The following is a 6,000-nucleotide window of genomic DNA, read 5'->3' as shown; positions in this document are numbered from 1 at the left end:
ATATATATATATACATATATATACATATATATATAATATATATATATAATATAATATCTGCAGATATTGATTGCGGCATGGACAGATTTTAATACTCTTTCTTCCCTTGCATAATCGCGACCATAGCCAAACCAAAGTGCATCAACAGATCAAAGAATGTAATAATACCATATTAATTTTTCTATTACGAGCACAGCACATCCACGGATGTCTAAGTACTAAAGGTCGGTGCCCTAGCATCCTTTTCCATACGCCCGAGTGGCGGTTCACCAGTTAAAACGTTGATAATTACATAGACGGGTCAGTATCACACGACACCTATTATCCAGCCGGTATTTGAACCCACGACCTTTGGCAACACGTCTACCACAATACTAAACCTGCAAGTGTTTTACACGCCTCTCTTTTAACCTGACAAAGCTGGTATGCAGAGTGGCACTTTAAATTGCGTATAGATGCACAGTCGGTGGTGGGAAGGTTAATTGCTTGAAATATGGGGGAGTTTTCTTTGAAGTTGATGGCATGCACGTCAGAATGAAAAGGGTCACTATCACAACGAAAGTATCGCCGCAAAAATGTACCCACTCTCTGGCACGCTATATTTTTCTGAGTAGTCTGGCAGCATGTGTCTTAAAATAAAACTGCGTACCCGAAGAGACCAATCCCAAAATATTCCCCACAAAAAATAAGTAATGAAAAAAAGGTTATACCCAGGAAGAGCTAGGTAATGATGTAAAATGCGAAATTGAATATTTTTGGTGAATTGAAGAAAAAATCTATCCGACAGTTTTAAATAAAAAAAGGAAAATTTAGTAACAATTAGTTGCAATTGTTGGACTGGAAGATTTTAAGAAAAATACTTAAAGTGTCTTTCATTTAACATCATTAAGGGACTTGGTAGTCTAGGGGTAGGGAATAGGACAACAGACCGGAGGGTTCGATTCCTCGATTTCTTATGCTTTTCTCAACTTCACCCGAGCTGTGTAATTTTTTCGGGCACCAGAACTTCCTGAGGAAACAGGGAGCACAGGGAAAGGAACTGGTCCTCCTACCCTGGTGCGTGAATTTCACACGCCATTGGGCTTTGCATTGGGTGAACTCTGCCATCACCAACTTACTTTCAGGTTAATAACTGGGTTTATCATCAGCAAAACAGTAAAACTTGCTATTGCCTTATCCATTGTTATTATTGAATGTGATACGATAAAATGACTCGTCCTGTACTCCTTTTGGGCCGGATACAATAATTAAAGGATATGTTTTTTATGAATCCATTGACATTCATTTCAACATAGTTTATAATTCATGCTAAATATGTTAATAAGTCACCTCTGATGAAGACAATTAGACCATTATAAATAGTTATGTTAATTATAAATATTTAATCATCATGTTTGAATTTTAGAGAGCTTTATTGTAAATATACGAGTATGTATTTACCTACATGCTACAAGCCGTAATTCGAGAGTTCTTTGGGGGATTCATTTTGTTTTGAATAAATTTAATATTATAAAAGTGACGCAATTATAAGCTATTTTAATTGGCTTGCGTCATTATAAAGGTAGGGGCAACTTCAAATGACAATTCAATAGAGTTAAAGGTCAACGTTTGGTGTGGTTCTGGCCTTACGAGTAGATATTTCCCTCGATTTCGAAAGCGAAACAGTGTCTATAGTATCTTCTTAAAAGATTTCATTGAATAATAAACCTCGAATCTTCAAGTGCTCCAAACTAAGATTTTGTCAAACCATCTAACCTTTTCTGCTCTGTCCTTATAGCTTTTCCGCTGTCGGGGAAATAGATCCTCCACTTTCCGTCATATAATGAATTTATCTTTTTTTCATGAAAAATGGCCACCTTATTGACCGTGGAAAAGGAATTCAATTTATTTTGGTATGGTAGCAGTAAAGTTTCAACGCCGATCTAAGTTTAATGATAGGTTATCGCAATGTGATGGGAGAGAAGCAAGTACCGATACAAATGAGACCGTATGAAGGATACCAAAAAGTTCATACAGTCCTGTAAAAATAACGGGAAAATACCAGAGCAGTGCCGCCACACATGCAACAAAGGAAGGTTCTGGTGTTCATTTAGGTCATGAAAACCATGTAACAATGTTATCACCAGAAGCTGTTAAAGCTACATATAATCCTCAGAAAATATTCTAACGAGCAAATTTGATGGCATAAGAAACTAAAAAACTACTGATAGAGATCCAAAGACCATGGGCTAACGTGGTATTATCTCATGGATATGTCAACATCTCGAAGTGGCATTCTCTTGAGATTTGTTTTTTCATAGAGCGCAAAAGCAAAATTAATTGTATGATTTGAAATATATACATACAATGATCACCAAAGCAATTTCTTTATCAGTAGTGGATAGCGCTTTTAAAGTTGAAGAGACCATTTGCCAGCCTAATTTCAACTTAAAACGAAGGCAGATACAAGAAAGGGTTACACTCATATTCCCATATGCTAGTGGGATTGGGGCTTTTTAGGTTCATCAGCGTATATTACCCGACGATCTTCTCTATAAGTGGTGCAACTTGAGTTTTTTGTAAAGCAAATGCTAACAGTATTTCCAAAAAATGCCAGACCAAATAAATGACAGTGATAAAGAGCCCTGTGCCAAGCGAAAAATATTTAAGAGTATAGTTGAAAGGTAGCAATATAAAACATTTTGGCTAAAATACACTACATTCCAGAAAAAATCAAAAAGACGACAAAAAAACGTACGAAAAATAAAACGAGCATAACAAATTTAAAAATCTAGTTGGGAAAAATTAGTTGCCATGGACTTCAATTGCTAAGAGTGCCTAATTTGAGTGGGCTGGAGTTATCACCATCAAATATTTGAACAATTTGATTGAACCAAATCCCTGATTCAAATAATTTCTCAAATACACATTTCGTAAAATCACCCAAAATTAGTAGTAGCATAGGGCTTAGGTCAGAACCGACTAGCACGTCAGTCTAAATTCTTTTTGATTCACTCTTCCCTCGACGCAGGCGGTCCTTGAACGGGCCACGGGGCGTCTTGGCTTACAAACAATTTTAATGCTAGGCCCCGGTGTGCATTTATGTGAAACGCATAATTCGGGACAATCGATGAAAAATTATTTCTGAATCCGGAAGGTTGATGTAAAACATTTAATGTGAGTAAAAGTATCGCTCGCTCCAAAATGCAATCGAGATGGCGCCCACTCGCGATTGAAATGACTGGAGGGGGTTGTGCGTAATCGAAATCTCGGGGGAGTGAGTGAAAAACCACGAACAATTAGCCGCCATTTTATCTCTCTTAGCGTCATATTAAGAAGAACATAAACCAAAATAACGATCAAACGAAATATGCAACGCCATTTGGCTTCCTTGCCATATGTTTTAGAACTATCCCATATTAGCAATGGCCTTGTGCTACGTGGAACAGTAAACTCAACGGTTTGAGCATAGTTTCATGGTTATTAGACGGGGTCACTAATCTCTAAATTTTCACTAATGATGGCCAATCGGGCGAGACCCACAATTAATCATGGGCCCTAATTGTGTTTGGAGAGAGTTTTCAGAACACTTAATATAGAACATTATTGAATTATCTGCAGGTATATCCATGATTTTCCATTTGGGTTTGCGGGTATGTTTGAATGTTGAATCATTAACGTATATTGAGAGGTACAATCAGGAATCGCCCCAAAAGAATAAAGAAGATTGAAGCGCTAACGGGAGAAATTAAGAACCCGATAGGCTGAAATGTACTTGCTCAGACAAAAAAATGTATTTATTTAAACAGAGGCATTTTGTAAGCGTTTGTATTTGAAAAAATTAGTTTGCTCTTTAATTTTTACTGAATTCCAATTATCTGCATCTTGATATACGATATGCTAATTAAATATTTTATCATTACTTTCAGAGATAAAATAACATGAAATCATGCCAGTATTTTCTGCATTGGCCTTTACAAATCAACTGGCCAGCATTCCATGCAATTAGAACAGATCGACTAAGACCGACCTGCACGTTTGGATGACGAATTAGATCGGTACACGTTTGTGAGATTCAGCGTCCGCGCACATGAGTCTATTAAGAAAGCAGGGCTATTTGATTCAAACTGAGAATGTATGTTTCTCAACAATTAACCCTTTTCAATGAACAAAAGCAAGTTTTTCCTATTTCATTTTCTATTCTGAATTACCATTTTGAATCTTAAGTCATTTAAATGGAGAAGAAAGGATGGCGATCTTTCAAAGACTACATTTATTTCGTAGATTATAATTTAAAAATATTCCTGTTCGGAAAAAGTGTTTTGATCCAACGGAAAATTAAAACGAGGAGACTAAGAATTAAAACTTACAATATTGGCAAATTTAGAATCCAAAATTTTATATCGTAGACAAAACGCAATATCGTATTGAACATACATCGAATACTTCCTACTAAGTTGTGCTATCATGAGTAATGTATGCATAAAAGTGTTATTCACATATAAAGATGGTAGGTTAAGACACTTACTTGATAGCAGTTTGTTTGGAACGATGACGTGAATAGTGATACGAGTATGGGATATAAAAACCGCTTTACAATCAGAAAAGCAATCATCGAGCAGAGTTTGAATTTCCTCCTCCCATGTTTGGACATCGTGTTCATTCCGTTTTAAACATCTACGGATCCGTTTGAAATTTGAACTGCGCTGGAGAGAAAACAATCAAGAACAGGTCGTAGGGCATACATACATACATACCAGCACTGCCCCCACTCGTTGACAAATGAAAATTTTTTCGTTGCACCAGTCAGACGAAGCGACGGAAAAAATCATTTCTCTCAGGGAGGGCTGTTTGGAACCAGAAAATTACGCCCCACAAACACTCAATCTAATTGCCGGTTTCCGAGTACACTTACACCATTCCTTAAGCACGATTCACCTAGAGCTCTTTCCGAAAACTCGAAACTATCTGGCACGAAGAGTATTTTTGATTTGACTCTTGACGATCATTTAAAGCTTTTTCAAGTAAATACTACACGAGCAGTATTCTGATTGAAAAGTTTTATTAGAAAACCCAAATTGTTGTCACTCGATTACAAATTTCTTCTCGTAGATTAAAAATTGATTATGGCAATCCTACATTCTTAAGAACAACTTTAATTTTTTTAAACTTCTGGTACGGTCTAAATTTGAATTATTCACCAATGAATTCATAGAAAACTTCACAAAACAGGCAAAAATAGGCACACGGGCGCTGCAAAGAAGTGTTTATTCTGTTAATTTTTTTAAATTTCTGGTACGGTCTAAATTTGAATTATTCACCAATGAATTCATAGAAAACTTCACAAAACAGGCAAAAATAGGCACACGGACGCAGAAGTGTTTATTCTGTTAATTTTTACGTCTAGAGGATATAACTTAACCACACGGCCACCGAAGGATACACTTATAAAGAAGCCAGAAACATTGGTTTTCAGTAAATTTTTTCGCTAATTGGCATTCAACAAAATTCGTTCGGGATCAATTTTGTTAAAAAAATAAAGGACCTAGGGAAGTGATATGGAAAGCTTCAAATTAAAAATTATTTCCTTCAATCCCAAAACTTTCTACCGCAGACGAAATTAATGATTTCGGAGAAGAATTATTTCGGAAAGGGTAAATCAGAACTATGCAAGATAATCGGAGAGCGGAGAGACCCACTGAAACACGATCGAATCTCGGCGGAGAAACGAGGAACCACGTCACTGAAAGACCCTGATGATGACGAGGAAGTCAAAAGTTTTCAACCTTTTCCTTCTTTTTTTTAACGAGACGCCTCCCCCCTACCAACAATCGGCGAAGCTCCGTTGCGACATTCAGATTTCGGCAACACCGCGAGTTTGAGTGGTATTTTTCTTTTCGCCGAGGGAGGGCAAGGAGGTAGAGCAGTGAAGGCTGGAAGTGGAGGGAAAGGGGACGAGGGGTGGAGGTTAGAGGGCAAAGGGGGTTCGCGGGCGGTCAAGGGATTCCGGCGCTGATGGTC

This window comes from Hetaerina americana, unplaced genomic scaffold (genome assembly GCF_022747635.1).
Source record: "Hetaerina americana unplaced genomic scaffold, ioHetAmer1.1.p SCAF_5, whole genome shotgun sequence".
NCBI lineage: Eukaryota > Metazoa > Arthropoda > Insecta > Odonata > Calopterygidae > Hetaerina > Hetaerina americana.
The sequence above is the reverse complement of the archived record's forward strand: the minus strand, read 5'-3'. Positions refer to the sequence as shown.